Source organism: Elephantulus edwardii, unplaced genomic scaffold (genome assembly GCF_000299155.1).
Source record: "Elephantulus edwardii isolate Elephantulus edwardi_28Jun2011 unplaced genomic scaffold, EleEdw1.0 scaffold00010, whole genome shotgun sequence".
Lineage (NCBI taxonomy): Eukaryota > Metazoa > Chordata > Mammalia > Macroscelidea > Macroscelididae > Elephantulus > Elephantulus edwardii.
This window is the reverse complement of record NW_006399760.1, coordinates 17532198-17544841: the sequence shown is the minus strand read 5'-3', so window position 1 is coordinate 17544841 and position 12644 is coordinate 17532198.

Here is a 12644-nt window from a genome sequence, read left to right as displayed (position 1 = left end):
GAGTCATAAGTTCATGTCTAGACATAAAGGTTAATTAGATTGTTTCCTATATCCTGGAACACATAGATGTACTAGGGAAGATGTACAGTCAGAGGTCAGCAAACTGGTATCACTTGGGAGTAAGATCTTCTAAAGACTGTTGTGCTGAAAGGAAGTGAAGCCAGAGAATGAAGAAGGTTCCGGTAGAATAGATTGAAAGCTGGTTAACAGGAACTGTCACATGGTTTGTTTTGTTTAATCGTCAGTTCTTCTACAAAGATGATGACTTGGAGTTTCACAGGCATGATGGTGGTAGGGACTCTGATCTCTGAGCTCCATCAGTCTTCAGAGATGACAAGACCAACCAGGTTGATACTTCCGATGGTGATGCCAAAAGGCTGAAGTCCTGGAGTTCAATTACTTCTGAACGACACTGAGGAGAGGTCTGTTGAAGAAGACCTCTCCCTGGTTGGGCCACCAGATGAAAAGTTCAAACTCACTGTGAAGTACACAAGCAACAACAGCTGAGTGTATAGCAAATAAGCTTTCCTTAAAAAGCGCACTTTGTTGAAAGTGGCTGAGGCTCAACTGGTATCAGTATCTCACAAATATTCTTTATTATCATAAGGTTGTAGAGTTACACAGAGAAAGATACTGATATATAGATGGTAGATAAAGGTATGTGTTTTTCTGAACAACTTAAAATATGTGTCCAGCTCCTAGTTAAATAAGATTTAGTATTCAATGCAAAATTTTAATACTGCCTATTTTAACAAATTTTGCTCCAGGATGTAAGTATGGTTGCCACTGCTCTGAAAGCCAAATGAAAGTAAAGATCTCTAAAGTTTCAGCATGTTGTTGTGTTGTTATGTGCCGCCGAGTCGCCTGCGACTCATAGCGACCCTATGTACAACAGCCCTAAACTCCGCTCTGTCCTGTGCCAATCGCACTGTCTCTGACACTCCCATCCCAATTATCCCAGTCACTGAATCAATCCACCTCATAGAGGGCCTTCCTCTCCTGCGCTGTCTCTCCACCCTCCCAAGCATGATGTCCCTCTCTAAGGACTGGTCTCTCCTCACAACATGTCCAAAGTATGTTAGACGGAGCCTCAGAATCCTTGCCTCCAAGGAGCCACCCGGTTTAACCCTTTCCAGGACAAATCTGTATGTTTCCCTAGCAGTCCATGGTATTCTCAATACTCTTCTCCAGCACCACAGCTCAAAGGCATCAATTCTCCTTCTATCCTCCTTGGTCATTGTCCAACTCTCTGATGCATAACAGGTGATTGCAAAGACCATGGCCTGTATCAGACGCACCTTAGTCTCCAAAGAGATACCATTGCTCTTCAGCACTTTGGAGAGGTCCCTAACAGCCGACTTTCCCATGGCAGTGCGCCTTTTAATTTCCTGGCTGCTGGTGCCAAGACTGTTGACTATGGAGCCAAGCAAACTAAAGCTGTGTACAATCTCAATCTCTTCACCATACATCCTGATGCTGCCAATTGCTCCAGTGGTGAGAATCTTTGTCTTCTTGACATTGAGCCTCAATCCATATTGTAGGCTGCAGTCCTTGACGCTCTGCAGCAGGCGCTTCAGGTCCTCCTCAGTTTCAGCAAGCAGGGTTGTGTCATCCGCATAACGCAGATTGTTGATAAATGGTCCACCAATCTTGACCCCACATTTCTCCTCATAGAGCCCAGCCTCCCGGATAATCTGTTCTGCATATAGGTTGAAAAGGTATGGAGATAGGATGCATCCCTGGCATATGCCTGTCCCAATTTTGAACCATGCAGTGTTCCCTTGCTCTGTTCTGACGACTGCCTCCTGGTCCAAGTATAAGTTTCGCATTAGAACGATCAAGTGTTCTGGGATTCCCGTTCTTCTCAGAGTCAGCCACAGTTTGTTATGATCTACACAGTCAAATGCCTTTGCATAGTCAATGAAACACAGATAGACATTCCTCTGGTATTCCCTGCTTTAAGTTTCAGCATACATTGTGAAATAGTTCTCACACATACACACTTGGATATTCTCACTCTAGGTGGAGACCATCTTCTATTTTACCCTCTTCTGGTGGAAGTAATAGTTTAAACCATGCTAATAACTTCAAGTTCCTTTGTATTTTTTTAAATAATAATAGTTTGAAGCTCAATTCTCACAGGCCAATTGACAGCAACCTTTAAGCAAAGACTGAGGCTTTTCTTACAGTAAACACATGCACGTTTCGCTCTTGCCATCTTTCTACCATTTATAAAAATACTCATTTTTATACAGATGACCTAAAAATGCCAACTTGTGTTGCTCTCTTGAAATAATGACTTCTAGGTTTATGTGTGTCCTACTCAATTTACTCTACAATGACTAAGTGCTGTAAATACTTACCCTGAAATCTTTTTTGAGTTAGAAGTTTTTACGCTTGAGTTGTTTATATCTACATGTAACTAGAACCAATCTGTTCCATTGTCTGTTTAACAATAATGTGTTACAGCATCACTGATAATAAGAAATTTAATAATTTTTAAATACATTTAAAATTTAAAAGCTATATTATAATTACCATTTATATGTTTAAATAAGTTAAATTATGAAATGTAATAATAATGTAAGATTTTATTTAAATGTGTAAGACAATTTTATTGTTACAAAAGTAACATTTACACAATATGAAAGTAATAAATGATGATTTCCCAGAATAATCCCTAGTAGAAATAATGATATTAAAATGTGGGACTGTGCTATAAAGGAAATTCAGTGACTGATTTTTTTCAGAAATTGGTCACTAGAGCTTTCCAAGCCAACTCTCTGCAATCTTTATTAAGTAAAACTCAAAATCCAAGCCACTGCAATAGAGCCGGTTCTGACTCATAGTGACCTGATTGCTGAGGCTCAGTAAGTTTTAACCGGAGTTGGTTGCCCATTGTCTTCCTTAGGAACAGCTGTTATGTTCAACTGCTGACTTTTCAGCTTGATGCACAGTATAATAAACACTTCCACCAGAGCTTGGGGTATTTTTAAGTATATTTTGTAGACATTCTCTGGCCTTGCCCCAAATAATTATAACCCATGAGGTTTGTAAATTTTTGCTACTTTTTGTAGTGGAACTTGCTCCATAGGAACCTGCTGGATAGTAATAGTACATCAAAGTATTGGTATGTCTGACAGTACCTTCCCCAGTGTCTTCATACATATCTTCCTTGATCAGGAGTGAATAGAATTTCTATGGTTGCTGTTTTTGATGCCATCTCATCATCTCAAACTCAGCAACCCTGTGAACAACAGATTGAAATCTTTTCTTATCCTGTGCCATCCACAAAATCTTTACGAGGCTCAAATCCATTGCTACACTCACTTTGTAAGTCTGTATTATTCACGGTTTTAACTAATTCATAAACCTTCTATTTTCCAAGCATGATGCCTTTTTCCCAGAATAGATGCCTCCTTAAAACATGCCCAAAGTATGTAATACAAAACTTCACTGTTTTTGGCACTAAGGAGCACCATGGTTACACTTCATACAAAATAAACTTGTTTATATTCTTTTAGCACCGTGATATATTCAATACTGTTCACCAGCACCACAATTCAGAGGCATAGTTCTTATTTCTTCACTGCCCAACATTTACATGAATATGAAGCAAGTGAAAATATCATGACTGAGTCAAACATACCTGACTCAGGCACTTTAAATAGGTTTTTGGCAGCAGCTTTTTCCATTGCAGTACATTATTTGATTTATTTTTTTTTATATAGATGCTTTCATGGATGTTGATTGTGAATGCAAGTAAAATTAATCATTGAGAGCTCCAGTCTTAATTTATCATGATTTTGCTTATTGGTTCAGTAAAGATTTTTTTTTTTGTCATGCAGACTATATGTACGCTATAGTCTTTTGTCTACTTCCTAAGTTCTGTAAGCCGCCTTCCCCTTCTTCATTTAGAGTATTGTCATATGCATTGCATAGCTTGTGGATGAGTCTTCTTCCAGTTTTAATGCCATGTTCATCAAATAGTTCAGCTTCTCAAGCTTATTAGCATATAGCTTGAATGAGTAACATAAAAAGATATTACCCTGATACACATCTTCCCTGATTTTCAGTCAGGTATTATCACTGTGTTCTGTTCAAATGACTGCTTCTTAGTCCATGTGCAGGTTGTGTAAAGGACAATGAAGTGTTCTGGAGTTCTCATTCTTTACAGTGTTACCTATAATTTATTGCTATCCACAAAGTGAATGCTTTTGTATATATAATATAAGTAAAAATATTTCTCATACTGTCTACATTAGACTGAAATGTAGCTGATGTTGGTAGTGATAGCCTCATTCCATGGTTTCTTGAATGCAGGCAGAGCATGTGGCAGTTCTGTGCTACTAAACTGCCCTGCTTGTTTTTTTCGTTCTTTTTTGATAATCTTTCACAAGATTTTATTTGCTCATGATATTATTTGAGAACTCCCACATTCAGTTTGATTTTTGAAATACTATTAATGATGATGATGATGATGAATGCGTTATCATTCCTCCTCAGTTGGTGCTGTCAAGTGTAACTCATAGCAACAGATAACGAACTATCTTGTACCTTCCTCACCATCTCTGATATACTTGAACCTGTTTTTACAGTCACTGTGATAATCTACGTCCCTGAGAATAATCTTCGCTTTCCGTGATCTTTTACCTTTCCTAAAATAATGTCATCTTCCAAGGACTAGCCCCTTCTAACAACATGCCAAAATTATTTGAGATGAAGCGTCACTATCCTTGCCCATGGAACACCCTGATTGCACTTTCTCCAAAACGTAAATGTTTATTCTCTTAGCAGTTCATGGGATATCCAGTTTTCTTTTTCCAACACCAAAACTCAAAGGCATCTTTTTTTTTCTCTGTCATCCTTATTGTGCAACTTTAAGATGCCTAACGAGTAATTGTAAAGAACACTACTTGAATTCAGTGCCCCTTAGTCTTTAACATTAACTGTTCCTTGAAACTTTAGAGAGGTCCTTGATAACAGGTTTTCCCAATGCCACACATTCTGATCTTTTGACTACTAGTACTAAGGATGTTGATCATGGATCCAAGTAAGATCAAATTGTTGACAACTTCAATCTTTTCTCCATTATTGTAATGTTGATTATAGACACAGTGGTGAGGATATTTGCTTTCTTTTTTTTATTTATTATTATTAAATTTTATTAGTTTCAATGAACACTCACAGGGATTCTGGGCTTTCACTCCTTCATTGCCACACCATTCTCTCCCCCCTCCTCCCCAGTTTGTTCTTCTTCCCCGCCATCCGAATGTCTGTTTTAATGTCCAGTTGCCACAGTGCTTGTCAAAGTCAGTTCTGATTAATCTCCTTTGTCGGTGTGTCCTTTGCCATTCCCTATCACTCCTCCCTGAGAGAGACTTCACCCTGAGTCATAAGGAAAAGGGGATGGCATATTCTCTTAGCTACTTCCTGCTGAAAAGGGACGCTGTGGGTTTCAGGGTGAAGATCTTCTCTCACTACTCTAAAGGGCCCCTTTGGCAGTAGGAAACACATAGACTATTATGGAGATTGATTTTGGAATTTAGATGCACTCTTATTGATTGTGCTTGGCCGTACATGTTCATATCCTTGAAGATGTATTATGAGGGTGTTGCAACCTAGAAGACACAAATTTGACTAACAAGTTATAAGTACATGAGTCAAAAATTATGGAAAAGTAAAAGAAAAGATTCTTTCATTGTTTTACAAACCCTCCCCCAGGTCGCCTCCACCATGTAGCCCTCGCTTTAGACTCCTGTGATGACAGAAATACCTAGTCATATATCTCTTTTAAACAGTTTTCTCCCTCCTCTGTTTCAGTGCAGTATACATTATTGAACCCATCTTACTCAGTCTCTCCCCAACCCCAAGGACAGTCCCATTCTACAACAGTGGCATCATGTAATATTTGTCCTTTCGTGACTGGGATATTTCACTCAGCATAATGTTCTCCAGAGTCAACCATTTTGATTAATATTGCATGAGTTCCTTGTTTTTTAATGAAGCATAGTATTCCATTGTGCGAATATACCACAGCTTCTCTAGCCATTCGTTTGTTGATGGGCACTTAGGTTGTTTCCAACTCCTTGCTATTGTGAACAAAGTTGCAGTAAACATGGGTGTGCATATATCTGCTTGGATGTCAGCTATGGTCTCTTCAGCGTATATTCCCAGTAGTGGAATTGCTGGGTCAAATGGTATCTCTATTTGCAACTTTTTGAGAAAGCGCCATACTGCTTTCCACAGGGGTTGCACCATTTTACACTCCCCCCAACTGTGATCCTTATTGTGCAACTTTAAGATGCCTAACAAGTAATTGTAAAGAACACTACTTGAATTCAGTGCCCCTTAGTCTTTAAACTAACATTAATTGTTCCTTGAAACTTTAGAGAGGTCCTTGATAACAGGTTTTCCCAATGCCGCACATTCTGATCTTTTGACTACTAGTACTAAGGATGCTGATCATGGATCCAAGTAAGATCAAATTGTTGACAACTTCAATCTTTTCTCCATTATTGTAATGTTGATTATAGACACAGTGGTGAGGATATTTGTTTTCTTAATATTGAGAGGTAATCCATATTGAAAACTGCAGTCCTTGGTCATCTTCAGCAGGTATTTCAAGTCCTCTTCACTCTCAGCATGCAAAATTGTGCTATCTGCATAACACAGATTGTTGATGTGTTTTTCTCCAATCCTAATGCCACATTCTCCTTTTCATAAAAATCTCCCATCTTGAAAGATTTACTCAGCATACAGATTGAACAAGTACTGAAAAAGGATACAGCCCCAATGCACACCTTTCTTGATTTTAAACCATACATTAGCGTGTTAGCTTCCTCGATTGGGACAGTAGCTTCTTGGTATAAGTTTCGCATGAGCACAATTAAATGACATAGGATTCCCATTCTTCAGTGTAAACCGTATTTGTTATGGTCAAATGCCTTTGTGTAGTCAGTAAAACCCAAGTTGTTGTTATATGCTGTCGAGTCGCTTGTGACTCATGGTGACCCCATGTACAAAAGCCCTAAACCCTCTTCTATCCTGTGCCAACCTTACTGTCTCTGACACACTCCCACCACCCCAATCTCAGAATTAATCCATCTCATCGAGGGTATGTATTCCTCTCCTGCACTGTCCCTCCACTCTCCCAAACATGATGTCCCTCTCCAAGGACCAGTTAGTTCCTTCTTGCAACATGCCCAAAGTATATCAGACGAAGCTTTAGAATCCGATTGACTCCTGGAAGCATTCCAACTTCATCCTCTCCAGGACAAACCTGTTTATTCTCCTAGAAGTCCTAGTAGTAGACCATAAGATTGTCCAGTTCAAAGTGGCGATATCTATTTTAGTTCACTAATGTCTAAGATACCTATTTTTATGTGGTACATTTTCTTTTTTAGACCTCCAGTTTTCTCAGTTTATGCTTCCTACATTGAGAAGAAAAGCAACCCCTGAACACTAAATTGTGGTCATGCGAAACCTGCACCTAGACCAAGAAGCTGTGGTACAAACAGAGCAAGGAAATACCGCATAGTTTATAACCAGGAAAGGTGTACATCAGGGCCTTTCTCCATACTTACTCATTCTGTATGCAGAACAAATCAGCTGAAAAACTGAACTCTGTGAAGAAGAATGTGACATCAGGATCACTGAAAGTGAAAAAAACTTGAAATGCTTGTGACAAAAGATCAAAAGACTATAGCCTTCAATGTGAGTTAAAGCTTAACATCAAGAAAACAAAAATCCTTCTTACCACCATGCCAGTAGACAACATCATGATACACGGAGAAGAAATAGAAATTGTCAGTGTCTTCATCTTGCTTGGATCCATAGTCAGCACCCTTGGCACCAGGAAATCAGGACATTATGATAGAGAGAGAAAAGATCAGACAACATGCAGCATTGAAGGTCTACTCTCAGGGACCTCAAAGTGCTGAAGACTAAAGTTGTGTCCGATCTAAACCGTAATCTTTACAGTTACTTGCTGTGCATATGAATTTCGGACAGTTAATGACAGAAGACGAATGGATGTTTTTGAGGTGTGGTATTGGAGAAGAGTACAGATTATTCCATGAACTGCCAAAAGGACTAACAAGTATATCTTACAAAGGTGCAGCTAGAGTGCTCCTTGGAGGTGAGGATCGTGAAACTTCATCTCACATATTTAGGACATGTTGTTAAGAGAGGCTAGTTCTTAGAAAAAGAAATCATACTTGGAAAGGTTGAGGATCAATGAAGGAAGGGAGACTCTTCAACAAGATTGACACAGTGACTATTAACAGTGGGCTCAAGTATATCAGATGATGAGGATGGCACAGGCTAGAACAGGGTTCACAATCATTTTTCATAAGTTGGTGAATCATAATTGATTTGATGGCACTTACAGCATGACGTGTTAATGGATATTTGCAACTCCTTGGCCTCATTTTTTAGTTTCTCTTCATCAATCATTGAAGACTCTTTACTCTTCATTGAAAATTTTACTCCATGCACATCATTAATGTGAACTCTACTTTGTATTGACAGCTCTTACCCAATTGTATTTTGAGTTCCTGCCGATCTGAAGGCCTCAGATTCTGATGTTGTTGTTGTTAAGTGCCGTCAAGTAGTAGGCGACTCATAGCAACCCTATGAACGAAAGTCCTTGACACTTGTGTGCCTTACTTTCATCCTTTCTCCAGGTTCGTAGAGTTTCCAGAGGCAAGCTATTTACAGAAGTGGCTGCCACTCCTGCTTCCGAGCTTGTTTCAACCAGGGAGTACCACCAAACACTGTTATTGCATTTGACACATCAGTGTCACAGCGTTCAACTTCACAGCGACCACAAATTACCTCTGTACAGCAAGTGAACACACCAGGGCTATACGACCTAGAAGACTGAACAAAAACAATGAATAACAGGCTTTAAGGCTGCAGATTAGAGTCTGATACTTTATCAAATAATATTTTAGTGGTTATCAGAAGCCCTTTAACCTGTTGTTATTAGAAATTCTAGGCATAGCATCCAGCATCACAGTAACGTACAGGCTACCACAATATGACAAAATAAAAAGAGACAGTTGGCATATAGGAACCACAAAAATTTCTGAAGGTTCTTTTGTTTGGGGGTTTTGGGTTTTGGTTGGCTGGTTGGTTGTGTTTTGGTTGGGGTTTTTTTCTTCCTTGATTCTTTAGTCAGATCTCTAAAAGTAGTATCAGCATTTACCAGTGGACATTGTATTTACAATTATATTGAGAATGGTTAACGTTTATTAACTATTATTTATACAATGTGCCAAATGTATATAATAAACTCATAAGTTCCACTTCTCTTTTCTGGACAGCAGAATTATTCAGATACCTGTTTCAATAGTTTCTCCAGTGTCTTTGAAAGTTTATCCAAACTTCCTGGAAGTTTGAATACTGTTTTGAGTACTTTATTTCATAATACTGGTTTATTCAGGTTTTTTACTCAACTTTCCTTAACTTTTGCCTGCTTCATCTGTTTTGTACCTTGGTCTTTATTCTTCATTATACTATATTTTGGCTTACTTCATTCTTTTTCTGCCTCTGTGCTTTGCATATTATAAATGACATATTTTCTAAATTGTGAAGTGTTTTAAAGAATATATTATTTTCTCCTTTCCATAAATTTCTGCTTAAATTTTACCTTGTTATGATTTCACTTCATTTGGATCCACTGTTACCCTCCCTCAAAACAATCGTCAAGAAATGACTATTGTATTAGACAAACTGCTGTGTAATAGACAAATTTACCACCATAAAACTTTCAAGTATTATGAAGCAGAGATCCTGTCTTGATTACCAAATTGCACCTCACCAAAGCCAGGGTATTTTTAATTGCCTCATATATATGGTGATACTCAACATTTAGAAGAATTGGTAGCTGTGCTGGTAGAACTTTGAAAAATGGCTTTTCTGTCCTTTGCATCTGCTTTGTTGGGATCATGATTTCTAGCTACCTCAGTTGCGGTCACATGGTCTTACAAATCATCAACAGCTGTGGGAGCAATTTAACAGTGCTTTCCACAGTGTGAAGGGGAGTGTGAAGAGGCTAGCAAGGTGTAGCCTGACCCAACCCTGGAGATGAAGCCAAAGTTAAAAATTTTGCTTCTAAACGACTGAATGAAGAGTTAACTCATGACTACTGTGAAACAAAGCTTGTGCTGGACATTTGAAACCAGAAGCTTATTTGCACTGCTGAACTGAACTATGTTTCTTTATTTGTTGTTTCTGATTACTATGGTTCATCCATTTTCCCTTAATTTCTCTGTGTGGAGGACTTCCCTTAAAAATTCATGTAGATTTGGTCTCGTTTTCACAAACTCTTTATGTTCCTTCTTTGCTACAAAGGATTTCTCCATATTTGAAGGAGAGCTTTGTTGAGTGCAGGATCCTTGGTTAGCAATTGTTTTCTTTCAACTTTTCTGTATATGCCATGCCATTGTCTTATTATTCTCATGGTTTCTGCTGAAACAACTAACTTTAGTCTAAATGCTTTTCCTTTGCAGGTAACTATTTTTCTCATGCTGCTTTTACTATTCTTTCTTTATCATTTTTTTTTTTTTTTTCATAATTTCAGTGATGTCTTTCTTTTGAGGTCTAGTCTGTTTGGTGTTCACCGAGCTTCTTGAATGTGGATTTCCTCATCCTTTATAATACCTGGCAAGTTTTCTTCTAGTACTGCTTTTACTATTCTTTCTTTATCAATTTTTTTTTTTTTTTCATAATTTCAGTGATGTCTTTCTTTTGAGGTCTAGTCTGTTTGGTGTTCACCGAGCTTCTTGAATGTGGATTTCCTCATCCTTTATAATACCTGGCAAGTTTTCTTCTAGTACCTCTTCCATAATTTTCTCAGTTACTTCCCTGTCCCTCTCGTATCCTGAAATTAAAATCATACATGTTTCTTTTGATGTCATTCCCCATGATTCTAATGTTTTCTTCATTTTCTTTATGTCTCATTTCTGATTTTTCTTAGTATGTTTCCATTGAGGTTCTTGTCTTCCAGCTCACTGATTCTCTGCTCCATCTCTTCTGTGCTACTTCTTTGACCTGCTAACGTGTTGGACACTTCTGCTACTTCAATCTTAATATTCTGTATTGCATTTTCATGCATTTCTGTTCTTCCCGGTGCTGTGTTGGCTCTACCCTCTCTAGCTTGTGATGATTATTTTTAAGTTCTTGTACCTCTTTATGTATAGATTTAGTTCTTTCTTCCATCTTTTGTAAAACAAAATATTTTATTAGGCGCTCTGGTAGCTTACTGATAAGAAGCTGTGCTACAATCATGAAGAACAGAGTTTGTATCTGTGAGAGAAAGACGGAAAGTCTTCTACTGTACTAATAACTGCCTTTGAAAACCCGCCAGAGGGTCAGCTATAGGTTGGTTCCAACTCAGCATTACACAACAACAATATTTTATTAATAAAGATAAAACATTAACACAATTCCCCTAAAGAAAAATATTTTTAGATCTTGTATGTCTAAACAGTCTCATAGTCTCATCTATCCTGAATATTTAGAGAGGACATTATATACTTAAGTAAAATATAATTGTAAAATATTGTTTGATCATAGCTCACCCTCCATTGGCTTTTCAGAAGCTATAAATCACACAAAGGAGATTGTTTATCTTTCTTTTTAGACCAGCTGATGGAATAAAACCCTAGCATCATTACTCTCTAGAATATATAGTGCAATCTCTTAAGAGCACTTTAGAACATTGCAAGAAAATTTGGCTATGTATGCTTTCTCTTCATATAGAACCCAGTGTTTATGAGTGTGCTATAATGTATGTCACTTTTAATTTTCTTGATTTTGTGTTTGGAGGCAGTCTTGAATTTATCCTTCATGGGCATGTACTTTTTAAACCAGATCTTAAATCATGATTCCCATACATGATATTTTTTCCTTTCTAAATTGTACTTCTGTTGATGCAGCTCTTGATAGCCATAATACTTTTGTATTGATCCAGGTATACATACACTTTTTTTCATTATTTTGTAATTTGTCTTCTTCTTCCACATCTTTCTGGCTACTAATTATGCTGAGAGGATACAGATTACATTGCCCAGGATAATATTTATGATGCCATCATAAGAAAAAACAATGCCAGTAGACTTATAAATGTATTTCACAATGTGAAAAGAATTTTCATGTTGATTGCAAAGGTATATTTTGTGCCACTTTAATTAGCGAAATGAATATATTTTTGTTTTTAAATATATTTTCAAGATGGCCTCCCAACACTACTGGTTGGTTTTGGAGGTTTTTTTAATTTCTTTTTCAAAAACATCTTAAACTTAGTATTTCTCACTTTTAAGGGATGTATCATGTTTAATTATCAAAAAATCATAGTAAGTTTTTCCTCTGAAGACTGTTGTTCCCCAGACATTTTCATATTATTGCATCTATGATTATTCCACTGAGAGATTTGTTGTTGTTGTTATGTGCCGTCGAGTCGTTTCCTACTCATAGCGACCTTATGCACAACAGCCCTAAACCCTGCTCTATCCTGTGCCAACCACACCGCCTCTGACACACCCATCCCGATTACCCCAGTCACCATATCAATCCATCTCATAGAGGGTCTTCCCCTCCTGTGCTGTCCCTCCACCCTCCCAAGCATGATGTCCCTC